This window comes from Sitophilus oryzae, unplaced genomic scaffold (genome assembly GCF_002938485.1).
Source record: "Sitophilus oryzae breed Bouriz unplaced genomic scaffold, Soryzae_2.0 scaffold_1576_pilon_pilon, whole genome shotgun sequence".
Classification (NCBI taxonomy): domain Eukaryota; kingdom Metazoa; phylum Arthropoda; class Insecta; order Coleoptera; family Curculionidae; genus Sitophilus; species Sitophilus oryzae.
Window position 1 is genome coordinate 13,233,436 of NW_022146254.1, and position 26,522 is coordinate 13,259,957.

Sequence of the window (26,522 nt, forward strand, 5' to 3'; positions counted from 1 at the left end):
TGCACAGGCAGGCCGGCCGCGCTCTGTGCCGTACAGATAGATTTTACAATATTTAGATAAGGAACGTGTGTTCCTCCTCTCCTCTCTCTCTTCGACGACGGGTCGTTACAGAAAACGCCGTGCTCGCTATAGTCGCTCGATTATCTCGTACGGATTTTTCACTGGGAGGAAGAAAAATATCTCATACGGCTAACGTTGTCACGGAGGTACTCAAAATGTTCTCTCTTTACGACCGCGAAGCACACAACCGGCTCTTTAGACAATTTTCTGTGATTTTTCTAAGCCGTTCGACTGTGTAAATCATAAGATCCTAATTAATAAACTGCAGCACTATGGGTTCAGGGGAACATCTCTCGAATGGTTTAAGTCGTATCTGAGCAACAGAAGTCAACTTGTGAGGGTGGATACGACGTTGTCTTCTAGCAAGCCAATAGAATGTGGAGTACCACAAGGCTAGGCCCTATCAACATAGGGCCTAATACTAGCAATGTCGTTAATAAAAAGAAGAAACAACTTTCTTCTTTTTATTAACAACATTGCTAACATAAACATCAGTGGTAAAATATGTCCTTTTGCGGACGACACTAGCTTAACTTGGAGCAACAAGGACGTCACGGCACTTAATAGGATTACATCAAATGACTTAATCACCATTAAATCTTGGTGCGATTAGAACCTCTTGAGTCTCAATATTTCTAAAACTAAAGCTTTGTCATATAAAAACTCGCTGCAGTCTTTTGTACTTAACAACACCACCATTGACGTCGTAAAATCGGTAAAATTCTTAGGGCTTGTTGTAGACAATTCTTTGAAAGGGGACATGCATATCGACGCATTGTCGAAAAAATTAAGCTCTGCCTGTTTTGCATTAAGGTCTGTTTCTAAGGAGCTTAACTTGTCAGTGGCTAGAACTGTTTATTATGCACTTTTTGAGTCGCACCTCAGGTGTGCCCTTCCATTCTGCGGTATACGTGTTGTGCGACTCAATTTGACCGCATTTTCAAGCTCCAGAAGAGAGCTGTTCGATATTCACTGGGACTAAACAGCAGAACTCATATCTAGGATTTTTTTAAAAAATTAAAAATATTATCTTCTTCCTTCCTTATTTATATTTGAATCCGTTCTCCTAATGCGTAAGCATGTATCAGCTTCTCAAGAAAGGCCATCTCACACTTATCCACTCAGGAACGCGGAGCAAGATCTTGATCTACCTACCCCACGCTCAGAGTTAGTTAAAAGTTCAATATTATACAACTCGAAAAAAATGCACAGTCACCTGCCATTTGAAATCAAATCCATAACAAGCAAACAATTTAACAAAGAAAACAAGAAAACTATTTAAAGTAGTTTTTAACTATCTACGATGGTTCGCCAGTGCATAGTTTGTAAAAAGGTGGACTATTCTAACCCGGAATTGATATTTCGACGGTAAGTGTCATTACGTTTTTTTACCTTTAGCCATGCTTACAGTACCGTATTTAAATACTTTTAGTTATATGTAGATTAGTACAAAAATACGTATATTTTCTTATTTGTTGGCGCTTTCGATTGTGAAATTAGAGTTACCCTCAGTTAGACTTCAGGCAAAACTAGTTATAATGGAAAATTGATCTGAGGCAATCCCCATCAATTTTTGATAAAATTCACCAATTTTTGATGAAGAGCCAAATGACAGAAAGATAGACGAAAACTCAACGGTGTTGTCATATTTACGTGCCCATATCTTTTTAACTCTCATAAAAGTGTCAAACCATGTATGATTCTAAAAAATTGAGTTTTATGAATAGAGTGTTCTGTCTGCCTATTTAGATGTCTTTAATTTGTACCATTTATCATTGTAATGCCCAGTTTAACAAACAATAGTTCAAAAAATGTAGTAAATATCAACACATTGGCATAAATATAAATATATAATTTTGAAATGGACTGAACTGTAGAACCGTTTGAGAACCACCGATTTGGAAAATAGAAACTATATCGATAAAGCGATTACTTAACGAGAAATTATATTTTATGCATAGAACGAGCTGGGCTTTTAAGAGCGGTAGACGATGCCTTATCTATTAGCTCCAGCGCTGATACGATCCTTGCTTCCATTTTCTCGTTACTCCAGTTAAGAAAATCGCTTTTTATTTCGTTTATGCACGATGAGAAATCTAAAATTTAATTTATAAAATTGATTCGGATTGTAAGCTTTTGCTAAATTAGTTAAAAGGTAACTAGAAATACACCGAATATATTGAAATAACTTGTTTTCTCATATCCTATCAATAACACACAACCACCAGATTTCTATAAAGGGAACCAACCAAAGACATTATAAAGATAGACCGAACATCTCATTCATAAATACTCGTTGGAAGTGTATCAAACATTCCAATGTGTCAAACAAGGACAGAAGAGACAGAGAAGTCTAAAATTTCCGAACCCGGCAACTAGGCGCATTTGGATTGTTCTAATGGCCAGTGGTGTATCGTTTTTTGGAAGGAATTTAATTAGTAAAGTAAAAGTAAAGTAATTAGTAAAATTTTTACTCCATATTAATATACTACATTAACACTTTTTCGTCAGATGAGTTATGTTATAAGGTCTAATATAATAATATAATTAATATCCCATATATACTTATGTTGAAACGTTAAGAGGTAGTTTTCGAAAATCGCTACAACGTCGATTTTCAATTTAAACTTTCAGTTAATTCTATATAAACTTTCAGTTACTTTTGAATATTTATAGGGTGACTCAAGTTTCTGAAACAGTTCTATATTAGGTTTGTGGTTGGTGACTCCTCTTTCAATTTTTTTTCAGAATATGGAGGCAATGGTAAAGCACATTTTAGACATTTTTGTGAACATAGATGGCCGGGATATATTTTCAAACTAAAGTTGTAGATTTGGATGAGTTAAATTCCAGTTAAATTTCCATTCCAGAAATACCTAGGGTTGCCACCTGTCCTTTTTTGAAAAGGACAGTCCTTTTAACTTGTCCTTTTGACTTTTTTGGACTTAAAAAGTCATTTTTATTTACGTATTTTCCCTGAGAAAATTACCTACAGCAAACAGAAATATTTTTTTCGTCCAAATTTAATTAGAGATGTTATAAAACTTATAAATAAATTTGTCTTGTTTTGAATAGGCAACATTATTTAGAACTTCCCGTTTAATCTCAAATGATAGTTTAGATTTTACTTTTACCATTTTTGATCTTAAAAAGAACTTTTCAAAATTAGTAATTAGTAACGATTTAGTTAGTTCGCAATCGATAGCTTCCTGTGAAGTACTGTGTAATAGTTGTTTAATCTTGTATTATTAATAACTTCCTATACCTAAAATCAATATTTAATGAAAAAATTGTGTTTTTTTGAAAATATAAGACAAGATTTGACTTTCGGTCTTCTTCTAGTATTATGATGGCTCTGATACGAGGCAATTACCTTTTAGTCTCTCAATAGAAGGCACTTATCATTAAAAGTATCAAATCTGTGTGCTACAGTATGGGATTTCTGTCGCATAATAATGAATATTACGTTTATTTACAAACCCATTACTTTTAAAGGTAGCTTCATCAGACAATCAAATTTTAGTTAAATGTCTCAATCTTCATGAACTGTATTAAGCATATGTATTGCGGTTTGAATCACCCTGTATGTTGACAAAAATATTTTGAAAATGTGCGTTACAATGGCTCCCATCTTATGTAAAAAATTGAAATAAAAATCACAAACCAAAAACGTAATAGGTAAAAAGCTTTTTTGGAGGCGTGGGTCACTCTGTATATAGGTATGTATAAAACTAGTAGCCTAAAAATTACTTACAGTTCGTCCCATTCTAAAAAAAGGTAAACACGCCGTACAAATAACTCTAGGAAGAGGTATTTGTACGGTGGTAAAAAATTGTCTAAACAAGGCCGAAGGGGCAGATATAATAAAGCAGTAAAATGTAAAAAAGGTCGGATAAACACCTTTGTTTATTTGTTGAGCAAAATTCCTTTAGAATATCGTATATAATGACCAAAATATGACGCAATTTTAAGAAAAAAAAATGTCACTTTCTGGCTTATAATAAAGTTTCAAATGCAACGTTTATATATTCAAATTTGTTATGATCTACAACAGTTAGGTAGTAATTGAGACGAATTATAATTCAATTACCGGCTACTACGTTCTTGTTTTAATAGATCAAAATTCAACAAATATAATTAGAAATTATTTTAATTATAAGGGGCTCCCTTGTGGGACGCCTATGTACAATTACGGCGGAAATTTGTACCTACCTGTGAAAAGACAAATTCGGGTAATTTGAGCTTATTTTTCCACACATTTGACACTGTCGTACCATATTGAAAATTCGCAGATTCAAAAGTACGTTAAACAAAAACAAAAACTACTGAAAAACACCGAAAAGTTCACTTCGGACTTGATTCCGACTTCAAACACACCGTAATCTAAACGTAGTACGCTATAACGGACCAAGGGCCGTCGCGACGGGTGGTGGGACGGACGGCTCATTTTCATTCTGGAAGACTAGCAGCGACGTTGCCAATAGTTCTAGACGTTTCAACACATTAAACAGTAAACATGTCCTTTAATAGTAACGCATATATTCTCTGGTTAATAACATATTATTACTCATGCTTCTTTAAAAATAAACTATTAATTTAATGAAGAAATTGAGATTTATTGATATCCGGTGAAGGTTTTAAAGTCACCTTTTTTGCAAATCAAACTAAGTAGATAGGCGCAAATTTGAGATGTGGCAATGTCGCCTTCTCTATCTCAGTTGGTTTTTACAGTACGTAGTCAACTTCCGATTGTTTGATCGGGTTAAAATGCACAATGTGATATCTGTTCTTCCTAAATCTATGGAACCAACACATAACCCAAGTAGCATCTTTAGACACAAAATCTCTGCTGAGAAACAATGCGAAACAGTTTCGTCGCATTTTTGATACGTATGTTTCGTAACACAAATCGCTTTTTGTTTCGAAACATTTTACCAAAAATCCGTTTTGTGCCTGAAAAGTTTCCATCTTTTATTTGATATTCTGTATTTTGCATTTAAGGATTCTTCAAGTTTTTATAGTACTATAATTAAAAAAGCAGAAGGAAGGGAATATGGTAAGTACAAATACAGATATTTTTCTTATGCGAATTTAAAATAATTTATTATACGCATTAGAGAGATGATTTGTTTTAGGAATACATGTAATAACAGCCACTACTCATACCCAACAGGAAACCGAAGAAAAATGTTACCAGCAAACTTTTTTTTCTCTTTTTTCCACAATGGAATACATGCTCTTATGTTTTAATTGTGTTATACATAAGCAAATACAAATGTTTTAATTATTTTGACCGGAAGTTTTGTTTGGCGTTGTTGACAGGTGACTAGTTCGAAATTTCTATACACAGATCGAAACATTTTGGAAACAAGGTTTTATTGTCGATTCATTTTCGAAACACGAGTTTCTCTCTTTTTAAACACAAATATGACATAATGTACATGGTTTACATCCGATGCCTTATCTATTTTATAAAATAATGAATTAAAATTCCGACAAGTTGGCTAGTGACAGCGTTTTTAACTAAAAATATATGTTTTTTCGGCTGTTGGACTTTTAAACTCGTAAAAGAACGCGTTCTTCTTACTGTAACGTTTTTAGTTCGTTACATGTCTTTTTTACATATAATATATGATGTCTGGCCTATCGTCACCGGATACCCTCTCGTACAGGCCTGATCATTTTGTTGGTACGCTTGGCGTAATTTTTACGTTCCCTAGTCGCCAACCCTGCTATCGTTTCACTATTCTGTAGAGGCGCGCGCTGTCAACATCGCTTCTATCAACTCTCTGTGATTTAACGGCACTTTTGGTTTGACCGTTTGGCCTGTCAGACGCCATTAGTCCCAGTTTTTTTAGAAATGGTGATTATTTAAATCTTGCTGTATAATCTGAATCAGCTGCTATTTCGAGGCTACAGGTAAAGATGAGTTATTACCTTTTATAGATTCGATATTATTATTGAATATTTTTAGGGTAGAGTTACGGATGTCCCAACTTGGTATTTGTATTTTGCTGGCACGTTGGCGTCCCTTTTCTTTTGTCCTCCAGAATGTCACATGGAAGAAAGGACAGGTTGTTTATTATTTATTGAGTCCTCGGAAGTATTTCGAGGTAGGTTTATTTTGTTTATTAGACCTTGTTTGGTTTTTAAACAAGAGTTTCATATTTTAGGGTCCAAGGTACGGATAGTGTCTTATGTACGGACATATCTTATGTACGGATGTCCTGTGGACGAGTGTCCCCAGTAAGAATGATTTTTTCTTACATATAAGTGCCACAGCGTGGATGTAGCTTGAGTCCCATGCTGCTTCGTTCCCAGCTATAAGCTAGTTAGTTACGGCTGTATCAATTCATGGTGTCCTCATTCTGGCCCCTTTGGTTGTGTTGGATGGCTGAGTACAGAGATGCGAGACCACCTCACGCTGTTACTGTTTAAAGCAAGATTACATAAAGAACAGCTAAGTGTAGATTTAAGTTCTAGTTTTACATTTAACATTTAAAACATTTACAGTCTTAAACAATAACGTACATCTTAAATAATATCGTACAGACTATGTTTAGTGGTTAGATTGTTAAGAACATTCATGTCGATTTAATATTTAATATAATAATTAATACTAAATATAATTTAGATCTTAGGTTTCATTGCATTACATCTTGTAATGGTATTACTTTTATAGATATTATTATCGCACTATTTTAACAGATGAATAACCAAACATAGATTCTAGAATCTACAGGTTGCAACATCTTCGATTTAGCATCATATGGAATATATCAAATTAATTAAAGTAATGCTACATTTCATATATTCTCTTAAACTTTACATGTCTTGTATTTTATCGTAGTTGTTTTCATTGATATTTAGTACGACTCTTACCACCACTTTCTTTGACATATAACCACTATATATTTATTAGAACTCTACAATGTCATGTACCATCTAAGAACATCATGAATAAATATAGTCATTAGTTTTAAGTAATATACAACTGTGTTTTCTTTCTCTGTACATGCCTGGCGCCCAATATTTATAATTTCGAGTTATTATTGTTAATTAGTTTCTTTCCAGTGAAATACCTTATCCACGACTGCTCTACCAACGAAAAGCTGCCGTTCGCAGTGATAATGTTTTAAAAAACGCTACATTACATTAATTTATATATTTTCATTTTCAAAATCATGATATAGAAATAAAAATAAAAATCTATATTTGAAACAAAAATATCTTGTAGCAATAAATAATGATATACAGGGTGGTCCGAACTGTATTCCGGAAACTTATTCTGGCAGTATATTGTGGAGATAAAAATAAGTAAAAAAGTTCGTATAAATATATGCTCAAAAATACTTAGTTTTGGAGATACAGGGTGTAGAAGTTTCACGAGAAGTTTCGTGTTTATTTCGATTTTTTCCAAATAATTTATGAAGTAACGTCAATATTTGGATGAAAAAAGGTGTCTGGGAGTTTTTTGACATGACAAATTTGATTTTGATGTCAATATGACTCCTATTTGCAGAGGGCGCCACATACATATTTTTTAATTGTTTTGAGGAGTAATAACTTTTCGTCTGTACCTGTATAAAACTACTGAGTAAAAAAATAAACATTTACGGCAATTTTGCGTAAAAAAGGTCCCTTCGGAAAAGTCGCTACCAGTAATGGTTCTCGAGATATTTTGAATCGAAATTATCAATACCTATCATCATTCACATAAATTAAACATGTTAACTAAATATTTATTAGACTGAAATCATAAATTTGAAATGTTTTTGTACCAAAAGTTCAACAAAAACTGTTTTATCATCATTTTTTCCCAGAAAAAATTATGTTTAATTTAAAAAATAAAAATTTTCCAAATTTATTATTTCAGTCAAATAACCATCTAACTCAACATGTTTATTTTTTGTCAATAATGATATTATTGACTGATTCCATTCTAAATATCTTGAGAACGAACGGATGGTCGTAGCGGTTTTTATCAAGATATTTTTTACTTAAAAAGTCATGCTAATGTATATTTTTTCACTTAGTAGTTTTATACAGGTATGGACAAAAAGTTATTACGTTATTATTGATTATTATTAGTTGTTAACTTTTGTACTTATTTTTATCTGTAGAATATGCTGCCGAAGTTTCGGGAATACAGTTGGCATAGAAAATATGAAAGTACATTATTAAATTAAACGATGAATTTGTTTTTGCCAGATATTTTTTGTGCGAGAAAACCTAAAACCAAAGATCTTTAGACAAACAAATTATGGCGGAGGTCGACATTGTTGATGGTTGTTTTCATTTTGAAATCCATACGCAGGCATAGACTATTTTAGTTTGGTATTTGGTTTCTTCGCATTTAGGAACAGTGGCTATTGAAAACGGGAACATCTTGGACAAAAATTGCAGAAACTGTTTCGAAACATTTCCTCTAAAAGTTTTGATTCCGCATCGGAACATTTCAGGAACCGGCTAGTGCCACCCCATAGGAAACATGTAATAAAGTCATATAAAATATATAGCTTTCGAAAATGTTTCCTATTATTTTGTGGCAGACCCTTTTCATTTTGTGTCGAGACGTTCGTTGTCGAGATTCTGTTCGAGAAACAGACACGATTATTAGGAACATTACCTAAAATGTGTTCAAAAATGCTACTTGGGGAGGCCTTACAGGTCCCAGTGTTTCCGGTACAGGAGGGTCCCTTAATATTGAAAAAAAAAATAGTTAGTTAAAAAAAAAGTTAAGGCACTTCTACAGTTTTTATTACAAAGAGTAGGATAGTTAAGATGTACATCATATTACTTCGCATTTAATCAATTCCGAGCCCATCTCCGGTTCCTTCTTCTCTCCAATATCTGGGTGTCCGAAACATTCCGTCTCGTTTAATGTACACCTCGCCGCGGTCGCGGCGCATTCCGCCATGGCCGGACCTCCCCCCGGGCCCCGGAATGTCGCGCAGGGCCTTATTCGCGGCTCCGGCCCTGTCCTGCCCGTATCGTAACATTTTATGCGCCATTGTTCCGTTTTTATCGCCCGCGGAACGGAGGAAAAACCCGCAAGGATATACAGAGCGTCCTCTTGGATGATAATTGTAATAATTATAATTAAGATAAGAGGTGGGAGGGTCTAATTTTGATTACGATTTTTCGTAATCTTTTCCAGAGGAATCATGTTTTGTAACAGTTAAATATCATCGCAACGACCTCTGTGTGCTAGCTCATGAATTATCGCAAATAACTATGATTTTTGCATCATGTTTACTATAATTTTATTGTTAAATATTATTTTATTTAGTATTTTACCATTATGGTAGTATACTGGTTTCGAGTAATAAATCTGACCACAGGTACCACAGGGGAGCCATGTGGAACTACTCTCCGTTAACATTTTTATTAATCTTGTTAAATATTTTGATTTATGCTGATTATACATTTTTTAAATTATTGAATATGTTAAAGAATGTGAATTATCTCGAGAGAATTTAATAAGATTTTGTGCATTTTGTAATAATAATAATTTAAAATTAAATGTAGAGAAATGCTCTAAAATATCAATAACAAAAAAAGAAACTGCATATGTAAATTTAATTATTCTTTCATCTTCGTCATTTTCAGCTTCTTTACACCATCCAGTAATGGTGTAGCCTCCCTCAAATATTTAGATACTGTCTTTGTAACTGGGTTCATTTTTATCTATTGTTGGCTATGCGCGCCCAAGTTATCCCTGCAAATTTCCTAATATCATGGTCCCATCTCAAGTTTGTTCTTCCTCTAGGTCTCTTGATTCTTCGTGGGTACTATGATGGAATTTTTATGATCCATCTGTTGTCTGTTCAACAACAAAGCTTTAGAATGGTGGAAAAATACACCAGGGTTAATAATAGTACATTCGCCAAAATTCACGGCAGGCCTAATAAGCAAAGGCAGTAAAAGCTGTACTAACAGGGCATTCGAAAATGAAGAGGACTCTGAAGTTAATGGGATTGAGGAACGAAGCCAGGTGCATGTTCTGTCAATCTGAAGAAGAAACGACATAACACATTTTATGTCGGTGCGACAGCTTGGCAAATGTGCGATCCCTTGTACTAGGCAATGCAACGATAGGCCATTGACTTTAATAGATATGGAGGGTTCATTTTCCAAGATTTTTTGAAATTGAAAGGACTGGAGAATTTAACCTAAGGATCAGAAGAAGACCACAACAGATCTGAAAAGCTCGCAGTGGACCAGAAGAATATAATCTAATCTAACACTGAGACTGGCAGTTATCAACACACAATTAGGATTTGTATTTCTGAGACTATTGAAGGATTTTATACATTTTCTGGATTGATTTTCTAGTAGGTCTGTATTTTTCCCTTTTCTCTATTATTTTTTTTTCCTAAAAGTAGTCTTTAGTGATGCCATTAGAAACTTCGGGTCCGTAAAAGAGGTAATTACTAGATATTAATAATTGAAAAAGAATACAACTTTTACGGAGGCTAGATAGTTACAAAGGCTCTTTATTAGGGTGGACCAATAAAACTCGACTATTTTTTTTTCACTTAAAAAATAAGTTGGTATACACCTCAAAAAGTATAAGCTCTTAGTTTTAATAGGAAGGTCCTACGCCTTTCAATTTTCTATTTTTTCGTTATTATTAGAAAGAAAAATTCACATCTCGGCATCTACTATTAAAATATCTCGTCTCATATATTTCTAGAAAATTGAATTTTCTAGAAAAAAGGTATCTTACAATTTTTTCTTCAACCTCACCGTTCGAAAGTTATTAAAGGTTGAAGTTTGATTATTTTAAGGCAGTTTTCTTTTTTCTAATGAATCTTATAACTCGTTAACAAAAAATCATTATGATACGCGCAACACACGGTTTTGTATGAAATTCACTGCCCTACAAAAATCGTTAAACTTTGGAATAAAAATTTCGGACGTAGCATCCGTTAAGAAGGAATTAATTTACAATTTAAAAAAATCATCAAGATCTAATGAGTGGTTCGCGAGAAATCCAACTTTGAAATTGGGACTAGATTAGTGGCCGGTTTTTTTGCCGGTGAGTTTATATTAATCAGTTTAAAACGTTCTGCGTCTTCCGATACCATCTCTCCATGCCTGTCTGTCTCTTCATGCACTGTCTCCTAGAGCTCTTTCCTCCATAAAACTGTCAATCCCTTCCTGCCAACTTCTTCTCGGTCTACCCTGTTTTCTTCTTCCTGCAGGATTCCAGTTTACGATTACGATTTGCTTTGGGATTCTTATTTCTGCCATTCTTTGGACATGCCCGTACCATATGAGTAGACTGTTCTTTATCTCATCCACTATTGTATGTTTCACTTCCATAATCTCTCTTATGCGTTCATTAGTTATTCATTTGAGTCTTGATTTGCCTGCTGCTCTCCTCCAAAAATCCATCTCTATAGCTTCCAGCATTCGTTTTGTTGTTTCCTTAATTGGCCACACTTCACAACTGTATGTGGTTATACTCTTGATGATGGTATTATATATTAATGCCTATTCCTGTTGTTTATTTTTTCAGAGAATAAAGTGAAAAAAAAGTCGATTTTTTTGACCCCCTTACTCTTTATATACAAGAAGATCATAACTTTTAGTAAAGTTCCTTCAATTTTTCTTCATCGAGCTCATATTTCAAAGACACCCTGTATCAAAGCACGTCGTCGGCCGCGTCGATGGACGGCAACCGATAGACCGGGGCTAAAAAACACCGGAGCACCGTTTTCGCTCCTGCTTGGGCGTAATTAAAAATCCGTCGGCGGTAAAAGTCGTCGTCGCTGTCTCGCGGTCCGTCATCGGCGACGAAAAACTGGCCTTATGAAATTTCATATCGCCGGATCGGGTTTTAATTGTTCGTTTTCTAAGTCTGGGCCGGGTTCTTATGTCTGCGCGACGCACCAAGAACGAGGACGGTGGTGGTAGGTTTTTCAGCTGATGGGTTCGTCCGTTGGAGAGGAATGGCAGAGAGCCACATTAAAAGTAATCGTAAATTAATAAATACGTATTGTATGTATTGAATTCTGTATTTTAATTAGGAATGGGTCTCACGATGTAGAGACCCTCCACTGCGATGGCAAGGTCTTATAGTGTCATTCTAGTAATTATTATTATAGTATCCAATATCTTGATTATGTTTCAAGGTGAAAGAAACAATCTCCAGGATCCGCTAAGTTCATATAGTTTTCTTTCCAGCTGTACAGAGTTTCTCAAATTCGAGCATCGTCATTGCAATCTCGGTAACTAGAAGAGATACAAGGTCGATTAATGGAGACAAAGTTTAGATATAACAAAATAAATTTCACATTCTCATTGCTATTTTTTCTTGTTCCGCAATAATGAAACCGACGTTTTTTCTTAAAGCTATCATCATCAACTATATTTATGAAGTGAAACTTCTTTACGCGCGATAGAAGTAAAAATTGAATGCCGTGACATACGAACCGACATGGCCGTGACACACGAGACGCGAGAGGAAAAGTGGTAACGATCTCGTTTGAGCTATAGGGGACTGAAACTCGGAATAAGCTCGAGAAGGCCAATCATTTCATGATATTTTGATGACGTTTTTTGCACTACGAAACTCCATCATCAATCAATTAAATCAACAAATCCGATTTAAATAAAATTTGGTATGCCGATAGATTGGACCAAGGCCAACTTTACCGTGTGGTGGGTAAGCTATGTGAATGCCGTTGCACAGGGTCCTACCCTGCAAAGTTGGATACGACGTTTCGTTTACATTTTCTTCAAGGTAGGACTTCAAGAAATTGTGGGTCGATATCGGCATAATTGAAGACGGGCTACAGGATGACGCTCTCGACGTCTCGAACCGAAGCCTCTAAATGGACGAAATCATCAGGATTTTTCTTAATTATGGGTCGATTGGAACCAAACTCAGCACGTTCAAGAGCTCCTTTATTCCCGAAACAAATAATAGGTATATGGTACTTATTCAAAAAAATCATAATAATGGCATTTGTAAGGGCTCATGTGTTTGAGAGAGAAGTAGAGAATACGTTTTTTACCAAAAACTCATTAATATGAATGTTTCGAATAAGTGCGATACTTTGTTTAAGTCATATATCACATTGCAGCACCGTTTATGTTAGTCTGTGGTATCATCAAATATAATAATAATAATCTGTGGTATCATCATAATCATCAAGAAACTTCTATAACTTGAAAGGGTATTTCTATCGTCCAGTGATACTAGATTTTAGAAAAAAACTAGAATTGAGTATATACTTGAAAAATAGCAAAGAGAAAATATGTTTCTTTTATCGAGATCTACCAGCTCTGAAAATATTTGCACTTATGTATTCCCTCATGTATTATGACTCACCTCGAAATAGATGTAAAAATAATTTTAATAACTAATCAATAATGATCCATTTTCTTCCAGTTCTCGATCGATTTGTTTTGTCCCGCTTGGCTAATTTGCCATGCTTGGCCACTACCAATTACATCAATCATCTGCTGATGATGCTAACATGGTTAGCGAAACGCGCGTTCGGTGGCGTAAATTAGCGTTTCATCTTGCCGTTGTAACACCAAAGGTTCCAAGAGTATTATACAGTTGATTCTTGGTAAAATCAAACTTTCTATTTTTTTTCTATACGTCCTATATTACACAGTTTCCTTTTTTTCTCTCTTCCGTAAAAACGAAAAGAGAAAAAAATAGAGTAAGAGAAACATCAATTTCGGCTCATAAAATTTTACGACCTCACCCTCACGGCATAAATTCCCCTACCCCGCTCCACCATCCATTTTCCGTTTTCTTTTCAATACGTTTTTCTGCGGCCGTTTTCACGGCCTAATGCCGTTCTGCGGCCGGGACCACTCGCCATTTATATACCGGGCGCGTCGTAAATAATCGGCCGACAGTCGGCACATTTTTATTATTTTATTGGGCCGAATTTAGAGGCCGTAAATTTGGATCGGTCGGTCGGTTACGAATGGTAGCTGGTTGAAGTGGTGCGGCGGTGTCGATAAAATAACCTCACTTTATTATACAGGGTCAAACCTATATTAAAAGGCTTGTACAAGGTGGTCCGAACTGTTTTCCGGCAACTTCGGTAGCATATTCTGCATATAAAAATAAGTAAAAAAGTTCGTATAAATATATGTCCTAAAATGCTTAGTTTCGGATATATAGGATGGAGAAATTTCATTTTTATTTCGTTTTTTTCCAAATATTTTCTAAACTAAAGTCGATATTTGGATAAAAACTGGTAGCTGTGTGTTTTTTAACATGAGAAATTTGATTTCGATGTTAATATGACACTACTTGTACGCCACCTACATATTTTTACTGTTTTGTAGAATAATAACTTTTCGTTCGTCACTGTATTCCACTACTGAATAAAAAAATATACATTTACGCCTTACGTAAAAAATGTCTCTTGGTAAAAATCGCTGCGAGCAACCGTTCTCAAGATATTTTGATTCTTAATAATCAATACATGCCATAAATGACAAATATTGGACGTAAGTTCATAACTTTCGAAACGTTATTCCAAACCAAAGGTTCAACAAAAGCTGTTTTAAAACCTAACTGTCAATTTTCTCGAAATTTCGTAATTTTTGAAAAATATTACGAGATTATTATTTTTTTCTCTAAAAAAACTACTTGTTTTTACCTAAATAAGATTTTTCAAAAATCGCGAAATTTCTAGAATACTTACAGTTAGGTTTTAAAACAGCTTCAGTTGAACCTATGATACTAAAATGTCTCGAAAATTACGTGTAAAAAAAATTAAGTATACACGGTTTTGGACCTGAGCAACTAAAAGCAATTTCTAAGAATTTTTGGAGCTAAATCCAAATCAGCAGTCCATTATTTAAGATTGGTTCTAGTTTTCGAAATATTCAATAAATTCATTGTTTTACTATTTTTGGCCGTTAACGGTCATTTATTGAATTAAACAATATAAGTCAGGAATGAACAGAGGCTGAACTGAGTCTTTTATACTGCTTGGGATCTGTTTCACGGATTAGGGTCCCACAGTAATCGCTCATCATGCCTTCGTCCCAAAATCCTTGGTATCGCCTTTCGATTTTTGCTATACCTTGGTGTAGCCGCTCTCCTTGCTCGTCGTTCGTGTCACCCAAGTTTTGTGGAAAAAATGTGAAGAGAAGAATGTGAATGCAGAAAATGTATCTTGAGAGACATTCGAGCTCCAATCTTGTGGTAATTTTGCAACAAATTGTCGATTACTTGCTTGTAATCCGGTGATTTATGATTACCGAGAAAGTTGTGAACAACACTTTGAAACGATGCCCATGCTGCTGCCTCATCAAGCGTTAAACATTTTGTAAACGTTGCGTCAGCCAACAGTCAGTTTTGGAAACAACTTGGTTAAGTACTGGAAAGCCGGTCCTTCGCGATTCAGTGCTTTGACAAAGTTCTTAATAAGGCCAAGTTTAATGTGAAGAAGTGGCAGTAAAACGTCCTGTGGGTTTACAAGTGGTACAGAGGACACATTTTGTTGTCAGTGCTACTGCCATGCGCGAACTCGAAAACTTGAGCCAAGCTTGACAAACGGATTGAAGATCTGAGTTCAGGGCCATCAAATAACGTTAAGAATCGTTCTCATCTGCTCGGGTCCAAAAGTTGACCCGAATTTGTAAACTTGTGTTATTAATTCAGTAAAATACCTTTCTCGTTTTCGGTCACTTCCTGTTTCATCGAAAATTACTACAACTTTTCATTTTTGAATGACACCTTCGGTATTTTTTTATTTCATTTAATAGAAAATGATGTTTTGAAAATTTGATGTTAAAATGACACATCATATGTAAACTTTTGACATTTTCAATTAAAAAAATTGCATGTTAAATTTCAATTTAGAGTGTCATGTCCATAAATGTAACGACAATTTGATTTTCAATACCAAGTGTGTGGTACCAATTATTCGTAATAAATGCATTTTCCAAATATGCTATTGAGCATATTCGTTCCACTTGAAAAAATTGAGGTATGATTAAAAATACGAATTGGACATTTTTTAACCGGCCGGGACAAGACACGAAAAATATTAGACGATCAAATCTATTGTTCCAAGGGTCCTTGATTTTAAATTAGTGTTTTTAACACAGCCATGGCACTTTAGATTAAAATTTAAGGTACGATTTTTTAAAGCGTGAATGTCAAAAGTTAACATACGATATGTTATTCTATTCAGAATATCATTTTCTAACGTGTAAAGTAGAAAAAAATACCGTGAGTGAATGAAAATGAAAAGTTGTAGTCATTTCCGGTGAAACAGGAAGTGACCGAAAACAATTGAATACGAATTTTCAATCGATCCATTGGATGGTCACTCTGAGTGATTTACTTAAGATGTACATCAAAAATGATACAGTGCAAATCCCGCTTATGTTCAGTAGTTTTAGGATTTAGTTACTTACTTTTCTTTCGCAACCAAATAAAAGAAGATATTTTCTTTCATAATTCATCATTGCCTACTACTTTCATGCAAACAAAATAAACAATAGGCATACTTTATTAACATCTACAAATATCTTACATGTATAATGTTCTTCTAGTTTTTATATAGAAGCACAAAAAAATACTATCGCAACCAAAAATCTCATCAAAACAAGAAACAATGAAGGAACACCATTCCTTCAATCTTTCAGATCAAACAAAGCACTACATCGAAGGCTCCATAAAAAAGAACCTAAAACAAGGGTATTAAAAGCAAACAAAAGATGGGCGCGTACGGTAGGTACACGTCCACAGGTAGGACCCGGCTGCAGCGGCCTACATCGAATTGATAAATAACAGCTTGTGACAAGGAGATTATGGGTCATCAAGGAGCACCGACGGGGTGGGGCGACTCCCGGTACTGCTCCGGGTACCACACCGGGGGGCCATGGTTTTATCCGAGGCCGCGTGGGCTGGTATGATGTTGTTATTGTCTAGGATAATTATTTAATTTTTTTTTCATCTTCTTTTTTAAACCTTACGTGTTTAATGTGCTTCACCTATAATAGGTACCTGAAGAAGTGACTTAGATAATAGAGTTGCATAAAATATAATTATTTCCATCAGCTTTCCCAATACCCTCGAATTTTCTGTATACAGGGTGGTCCGAGCTTTATTCCGGAAACTTCGGCAGCATATTCTGCATATAAAAATAAGTAAAAAGTTCGTATAAATGTATGTCCCAAAATGCTTAGTTTCGGAGATACTGGGTGTTAAAGTTTAATTTTTATTTTGATATTTTCCAAATAATTTCTGAAGTAACGTCAATATTTGGATGAAAATTGGTGTCTGGAAGTTTTTTGACATGAGAAATTTGATTTTGATGTAAATATGACTCCTACATATTTTTAACTGGTTTAGAGAGTAATAACTTTTCGTCTGTACCTGTATAGTAACCTACTGAGTAAAAAATATACATTTATGACGTATTTTATGTAAAATAGGTCTCTTGGTAAGAATCGCTACGGGTAACGGTTCTCGAGATATTTGGAATCGAAATTATCAATACCTGTCATCATAGACATACATTAAACATGTTGACTAAATAGTTATTAGACTGAAATCATAAATTTGAAATGTTTTTGTGTCAAAAGTCAACAAAAACTGTTTTATCATCATTTATATCATCAATTTAAAAAAATAGAATATTCCCAAATTTATCATATCAGTCTAATAACTATCTACTCAGTACGTTTATTTTTTGTCATTAATAACATGTATTGACTGTTCCCATTCTAAATATCTTGAGAACGGTTGCTCGTAGCGATTTTTACTAAGAGACGTTTTTTACGTAAAACAACACGGAAATGTGTATTTTTTCACTCAGTAGGGTTTTATACAGGTACGGTCCAAAAGTGATTACTCTTTAAAACAGTTAAAACACACGTAAGTAGCGCTCCCTACAAATAGGAGTCATATTGACATCAAAATCAAATTTCTCATATCAAAAAACTCCCAGAGACCAATTTTCATCAAAATATTGATGTTATTTCAGAAATTATTTCGAAAAAATCGAAACAAAAATCAAATTTCTACACCCTGTATCTCCAAAACTAAGCATTTTAGGACATACATTTATACGAACTTTTTTACTTATTTTTATCTACAAAATATGCTGCCGAAGTTTCTGAAATACAGTTCGGAACACCCTGTAATTACTGCGAACAATGCCCTACAATAATCGTAATAAGTTTGCTAATTTTCAAGAACGAAGATAGCTTGTAGCGTGTTATTTTTTTTGACAAGGACCTACGTGCTTTTACAATCCCTCTCCTTCCAAAATAAAAACAGTTTCTTTCAACATAGCAACACAGCACGTCGATCGCCCACACCGACAACCCGGCCTTTTGACGGACGCTTTGACAGATGCAAAGAGAAACGGATGTTGTTTCGAGATTCATGGACCGGGCCCTACGCCGTTCTTGTTGTTGTTACTGTTGTTGGGATCGGTACGACCGACAGAGGTAGATTCTTATGGCGGGCGGTAGTTGGCTGGGAGACCCAAGTCTCCGACGAAGAATCGTACAACTTTTAACTTGTTCCGATGTCATCGCAAATAAAAATAAATTGGAAGGTGGTTTCGAGGTATATTTCGATAGCCACCTAAATTATTGGCGAGAGAATTTTCATGCAAAGAATATCTACGTGTTTGCTTTTTCAGAATTCATTAATGATTATGAAAGCGTAGCCTTTAATTAACACAATTTGCTTTTAATTATTTAACAATGTTGGCATTAAAATAACTATATACATATAAGTCCGGTTCTACAGCGTGATCCGCCTTCCGGTTCCTTGCCGCCATTGCCTTCTGTCCATCCAGTCATCGGCTTGTAAATTGCGCAATGACATTGCCTTTGTTACCTCCTTTAACCATGTCTCTCGGAGACTCTCGGGGTCTTCCTCGTTTTTTTTTTCCAGTTGGGGTCTATTTCATTATATTCTTTGGTAGCCTTTCTTCTCCCATTCTGTTTACATGCCTATACCAGATTAACTGTTTTTTTTTTATTTCTTCTATGATGGTTAGTAGATTAAAATAACTTATAACACATATAAACCAACCATACACATATACTTGGGCATATGAGGCTTTGGACCTTAGGTTGAACATTAATAAAACTAAAATCATGTGCATTCCCTCGGAAAATCACAACAATGCTATAAAAATCGAAGAAGAATTATTGAAATATGTAGCGGAATTCAATTACCTCGGCAGTTTGATTTCGGAAAAGGCTAATATCGACTCTGAAATTCAGCACAGAATTAGCAGCGCCTCAAGAGCATTCTGGAAATTAAAAGATAGTGTTTTCTATGACTTGCGCACAAAAACAAAACTTGCAGTATCGAATCAAATGGTACCGCTATGTTTCAAACGTATCGGTCCTTGAAAAATCTAGCTGCGAGAGCACTGAAGTCATGATTACTAAGTCGCGCTTAAGATGGGCTGGTCACGTATGCAGGATGCAAGAATACCGCCTACCGAACTCTATTTTTTACGGTGAGCTTGTAGACGGTAAGAGGAAACCGGGTGGACAACTCAAATGGTACAAGGATATTTTCGAGTAACAGCAGTAAGTAAGAGTCTAAAAATGAAAAATAAAAGAGAGGCTCTTCTAGTACAATCAAATATAAATAGTGTATTCATCAGGCATCTGTAGAAGTTATGGTATGACTATCACTTCTTTGATATTTGAAACAACACTACATCAGCAGTTTTAATCACCGTCCAGTATTTAAAAATAAAGTGTTTTGGTGTATTATGGTGAATTCGTATTTTGTTTTGCTGTTAGTATAGTTTATAAATAATATCCCCAATAATATAATGAATAAGGTGCCCGGTGGCGTAGAGGTACAGGCTCTCGTCTACCAATCTCAAGGTAGTGGGTTCGAATCCTACACTCGGCATTTCATCAGCCGACTATTTTTATTAAAATAAAAATAGTTTGGGTACCTAGGTCGACTCAGCCTTAAATGAGTACTTGGGATTCACAATCCTGAGTTAATAATAGGCGGTTGAAGCGTAGTGCTAGCCACATTACCTTCCTTGTATACCGAACGGCTCTAGCATGGCAAGCTGTACCTTGCTACTCCCAAGGCGTTAAACGCTATATACGAGAGCTATTATTATATAGTTTTTAGAATAAGTGGGAGGGGGGTTAATCTCTACGACCTTAGAGATCTATTGTGTCCCCCTTTCTTGAGTTATAACTCATCATACAGTCCCAGGACTTCCTACGGAGACCCGTGTCCCTCACAGTCGAGGAGCTACGACCCAGGCCAGGTAGACGAAAGGGTAGCTTGTGTTGCCTGTTGGGTTTAGATGTAGGAGGTAGGCTCCCGAGCCTTGGAGGAGGTGGTAGCTTGTATGCCACTTGCGTAGGATGGTCTCACGCAAGTGTCAGCCACCTCTCCTGTAGTTCTCTTTGGGTTTGGCCCCTTGGAACTTTCATTGTTACTGTTCCCAGTGTCGCTAGGGGGTTTCCCCACAGCTTCACCGGTGATGTTTTTATTACTATTATTACCAGATCTCATAGTGTTCCTATGAGTCGCTAGGGACAGTCGGTCCACTTCTACAGAGCCCCGCAGTAGAAGTAAGGGGTAAATACAATGGGTGCCCCCGGTGCCCCAAGGTTGAGGCTGTCCGTAGCCCCGCCCAGTATCGTTATATGTCTTGGTGCAATTCCCTGGCCACGACACTACAGTCAGGGACAAGACGATGAGTGAGATGCTTCTTAGACCAAGCCAAGTGCTAGGGGGGATTCCCCCCAGCACCTGACCAGGAGCTTCCCCACCAACGACAAGGTCTTGCATCTCCTAGGGGAAGATTATATAGTTTATAAATAATTCTATAAAAACCAGCAAACAAAAATATACAATTAAAAATGATAAAATTACAGATAGGGTTTGTTCTAATTTTACTCATTTGACACGTACATTCTCGCTATTTTTATACGCAGCACCCCATAAATAATTTATTAAAGATCGATAACGAACATTGGAAAAAGGTCAGACCAAACTATATAGCACGCCGAATTTATTATCGAATTTGTTAGATAATTAAAAAATCATAAAAGCCTTTACTGGCTTCGTTTGGGGACGAACAATTACATTCATTAACGCAATTTACAATAGTTTCAATCCCCGCCGAGTAATTTTAACGATTTCCGTTAGAACAGAGAAATGCTCTAAAAAACACTGTAAATTCCTAAAGCTCTTCCGTAATGATGAAAAACCCTTTTCGCTAATGAGCTGTATCGGCTCCAATTATTATAATTCTATAACGGTATTTAGAATACAATCGGTTTAAAATAATCGTAAATATAACATTTATTACAATTTTGCCGGTAAATTCGTTTAATAATTGAGTTTAATAACAGTAGTAACGGTAAAATAGATTTAATTAGATTGTTAATGAAAATCTTCTGAAAATTGGCAAAAATGTATTTTTAATGCATCATCATTAATAGTAGTAATCCTACAGACTTGTTACACGTGAGATCTGCATATTAGAAAGTTATATTTCTAAGATCTTCAAAAGCGAATATCCTCAACAAAAAAGATATCCAGGTAAATAAAAAAACTATCAAGGAAACATGGACCTTGATAGGTAGATGAGTAGCTTTTAAATTCCTCACACTCATATTCCTCAAACTTTTGCCAAAATAAAATTTTTTTCCAATATTTTCTATTAATCTACAGATCTACACTCACATGCAAAAAAAACGCAACGGAAATTTTTGCTCAAATTTAAAGTGTTATATTTTTGATATTTTTACCCCTATTTTCATGATTTTTTTAACAAGCTGTATATAATTATATCATCTTTTATTCGTAAACTCAGTTTTTTATAAACTTTAGTATTTGGTATATTATACAGGGTTAATCGAGGGGTAAATCGAATTTTTTACCCTAATTTTAAAACATCCTGTGCAATAATTTGGTCTGTAAATTTTCCTAAAACATAATTTTATGGTCAGAACCATGAGTCCTGAGCATTTTGTTTTTTGATTAATGTCAATACATGCTTTGGTTAATTTTTAAGAGCGAAATGAAATGAAGATGGTTTTAGTGTCGTAACGTCATATTACGCAGTATTGGATACTCTATACTAAATTTAAAAAAAAAAACGTTAAAGACTAACGATATATAGTCCGGGTTTTAATAAACATTAATAACGATAACAGAACTAACGATATTAAATAAAATAGCTGTAATACTCAAATACAGGGTTGTTCACCACATACGACACGAAGTATTGTAGGTAAACGATTAGATTTTTACAAATTGTAAGTTTTGGGTTCGTTGAAGGACTATTAGAGCTACAATTTAAAAATATTTTTACAAGATACAGAGTGTCCCAAATAAGTAAAAAATATTATAGTTGTATTTTTTTAAATGGAACACCCTGTATATTATTCCATTTTTAGATTCTACTATTAAAATAAAGGTAAATTTGATTAAGGTTTATCATAGTTAAACCTTACCGTTTTTGAAATATTTTCAATTTTATGAAATTGCAGTAAAAATTTTATGGCCTCATTTCTCCAAGGGTATCAAAGTTTTTAATACTATATATTTACTGAATATTATTTATTGATCAGATATTATGTTGCAATAATAAAAATTTTACTACCTTATACAGAGTGTCCAAAAATTTATATTAAATAATTACTATCTTTAAACGGCAATAACTTGTTTAATTTAAATGGAACACCCTATATATTTTACGTGAATCAGATGCACAATGTAATTGTCTATTAAATTGTATTATACCATTTTTTACCCATCTTTTCAAGTTTTCGTAGAAAATGCATTTTCTATAATTTAGACCTCATTTATCCCCCCATACCCATGGAATATTGACATTTTAGATTATTTTTAAAGACGTAACAAATTTTCAATGAGTACAGATACTAATATTGTCGATATAGCGATATAGTTTGCTTATTTCATTAAAAAATAAAAAAAAACTGTTCAAATATTTTTGTTAAAGAGGACCAATTAATATGATCCCAGTATTCAAACTACATTGATTAACTGTTTAAGTTGATTAATAATAATTGCTCCAAATACTAAAAAACTGAATTTTGTGTGTGTATTAAACAGTGTGGTAAAAAGTAACACCTTATAAATTTTATTTCATTTTTTGACGAATGCTTATTTATACATACATACGGAGACGTTCATTTTTATAACTTATTAATATATTGATTTCTGAGCCAAATCCACATTTATTTAGAATACTTTATTAATTAAAACAATTTAAAAGTATGTAATTAACTAATTTTTGGTCGGAAATAATGGTGGTATATTTAATTGGTATACTCTTTTACAAAAATATTTAAATAGTTCTTTTTTGTATACCAATGGGCTTGCAATATTTACCACCTGTACATTTTGTACAAGTATGTTGCTTTTAAAGAAGTCTGAATGTCTGAATCCATGGCTATAGTGATAAATGAGGTCTCAATTATAAGAAAATGCATTTTCTACGAAAACTTGAAGAGATAGGTAAAAAATTGTATAATAAAATATGATAGACACTTAAATTGTGCATATGATTCACGTAAAATATACAGGGTATTCCATTTAAATTAAACAAGTTATTGCCGTTTAAAGCTAGTAATTATTTAATATAAATTTTTGGACACTCTGTATAAGGTAGTAAAATTTTTATTATTGCAACACAATATCTGATCAATAAATAATATTCAGTAAATATATAGTATTAAAAACTTTGATACCCTTGGAGAAATGAGGCCATAAAATTTTTACTGCAATTTCATAAAATTGAAAATATTTCAAAAACGGTAAGGTTTAACTATGATAAACCTTAATCAAATTTACCTTTATTTTAATAGTAGAATCTAAAAATGGAATAATATACAGGGTGTTCCATTTAAAAAAATACAACTATAATATTTTTTACTTATTTGGGACACTCTGTATCTTGTAAAAATATTTTTAAATTGTAGCTCTAATAGTCCTTCAACGAACCCAAAACTTACAATTTGTAAAAATCTAATCGTTTAGCTACAATACTCCGTGTCGTATGTGGTGAACAACCCTGTATATTAACAGAAAAAAATTGTAAAACATACCCTAATACTTTGTATTGCCGCCTTTGCCTTGGCAACTATAACTGCCTGTATACGTCCGTTCATACTGTCATTGAGGCTATTTTGTCATATTGCGTTATGTTTTCCCATTCTTCTATAAGGACCAAGCGAAGTTCGTTTAACGAAGCTGATACTGATTCGCGACCTTTTACCCTCCTGCCAAGCATTTGCCTAACGTCGAACATGATGGGCAGTTCATAGTAGTATATAGTTCACAATAATCACCAAAACCACCTTGTCACATTGAAAAACAACTTTAAAAAAGAAATGATAATTGAAAAAATTGCAAATTGTTGGTGGCAAGCTCATCTCGCTCTTAAAAATTAAGCAAGGCATATATTGACATGATCCAAAAACCAAAATGCTCAGGAGACATGGTTGTGACTGTAAAATTATATTTTAGGAAAATGTACCCACGAAATTATTGCACAGTGTGTTTTAAAGATAGGGTAAATAAACAACCCCTCGATTAACCCTGTATAATATGCCAAATACTAAAGTTTATAAAGAACTGAGTATAAGAATAAAAGGTGATATAATTATATACAGCTTGCTAAAAAATTCATGAAAATAGAGCTAAAAATATCAAAAATATAACACTTTAAACTTGACAATGTTTTTTGCAGCTGAGTGTATTTAATCTGTTTCAGATGGCAAAGTATCGAGTCTTGTTTCCAAAAGTAAACTTACCACATAAAGTTATAGTTATTTAGAGATGAATGGATAAGCACATATAAAGGTGGACAAAAGATAAGGTAAAATCAAGTGAAGAGGAATTCATTAAGTTAATTATATACAAAACATTTTATGATTTTTCAGAATAAACATACGAGTGAGATAAAGAAATTAAAAAATTAGTATTTCCAGCGCTATCGGGCATTTTATCGCGACAAAATCCCATCCAATAAAACGGAATATCTAATGGGCATCTTTTCGAAAACCTGCTCCCTTTTAGGCTTATTACCTTAATCTGATTACCCAGACACCTCGACGCAGAGCCTCCCGTCATAAAACCGTCGGCCGTTGGTACTACTTTTTTTCCGTCGTACTGGTACCTACTACATATGGCAACGTCGTAAAAACTATCGCCGTCGTAATTGCCGGCGAGTTTTTGTTGCTTTTTCTGCGAAAATGCAACCGAGAACTATAGGCCGTATATATCGATGGTCTTGCTATAGAAGTACTATTATCGTTTATATCGTATCTAAGCATTGAAAATGATCAGTTTGAAAAAAGGTATATATGTATTTTATTTCTTAGTATATAAATATTTAACTAGGATGGTTAAAGCTAGATTTGGGTTTGGTTTTAACGTTGGTAAATAAATGTATGATTTACTGTAATAAAATAAAGAGTGTTACTTAAGAGCGCTTAAGAGTCAATTACGCTGTACAGGGTGGGTCAAATTCGACGCTTTTAAACTGAAACACCCTTTTCTATAGGAGATAGACGAAAACTAATATCGCTGTCTGGAGCTCAATTTTTGTCAAAAACATGATGGTGAAAACCGCATATCGATATCTGTTACCGTTTCGGAGTTACGGGGTGTTTTTCAAAAATATGCACTTTTAACAAATCGCTGTAACTTTTTCGCTATGGAAAATTTTGTATTTTTATGAAAACATTTCCAAAGCACCTTTTTACGTAGAATTTAATGGTTTCAGTATAATTTTTTTAAAATTAATAATTTAAGAGTTATCAACAGAAAATTTGATTTTTTATATGGGACACCCTGTATTTTTAATATATTGAAAATAATTTAAAATTACCTTTCCAAAAATATAACACAGTTGATATTTTGCTCGATTCCTCTTCGAGATATATAGTGTATAAAAATTCGCCCGCTTTAAATGAGTAGGCTTTGAAAGGCACCGGCTGTAATGCAAAAAAATCTAGCTTTGAGCATCAATTAAAACGAAAATAATATTTGCTATGAGAGATTCAGAATTTTATAACTATTTAAAATATATTTAACCAACATCAACACACATTTAAACTATATCTAATAACAATAAAACTAAATAGCAAACCAAGACATGAGGTTTTGCTACAGGTGTTCGACATATCGACCGTCTTCTGTTATGGACAGACGGGGCAGTTTTTGAACATTTCTCGCGGAATTCATTAACTCAGTGGGGGTGAAAGATACCCTCTCATAACTGTTAAGTATTTCTAATTCTTGTCTAGATTATAAGGAAGAATAAGGAACCTTTATTTTTCCGCAAATATATCCATAGGATTAGATCCATGGGCACTAAGTCAGGCGGCCTCGACGGCCAACGGCTGGAATCTTGGTTAGCTATTCAATTATTGTTGAAATTGGATGAAAAATTTGCTGATAACTTCAGCGCTCA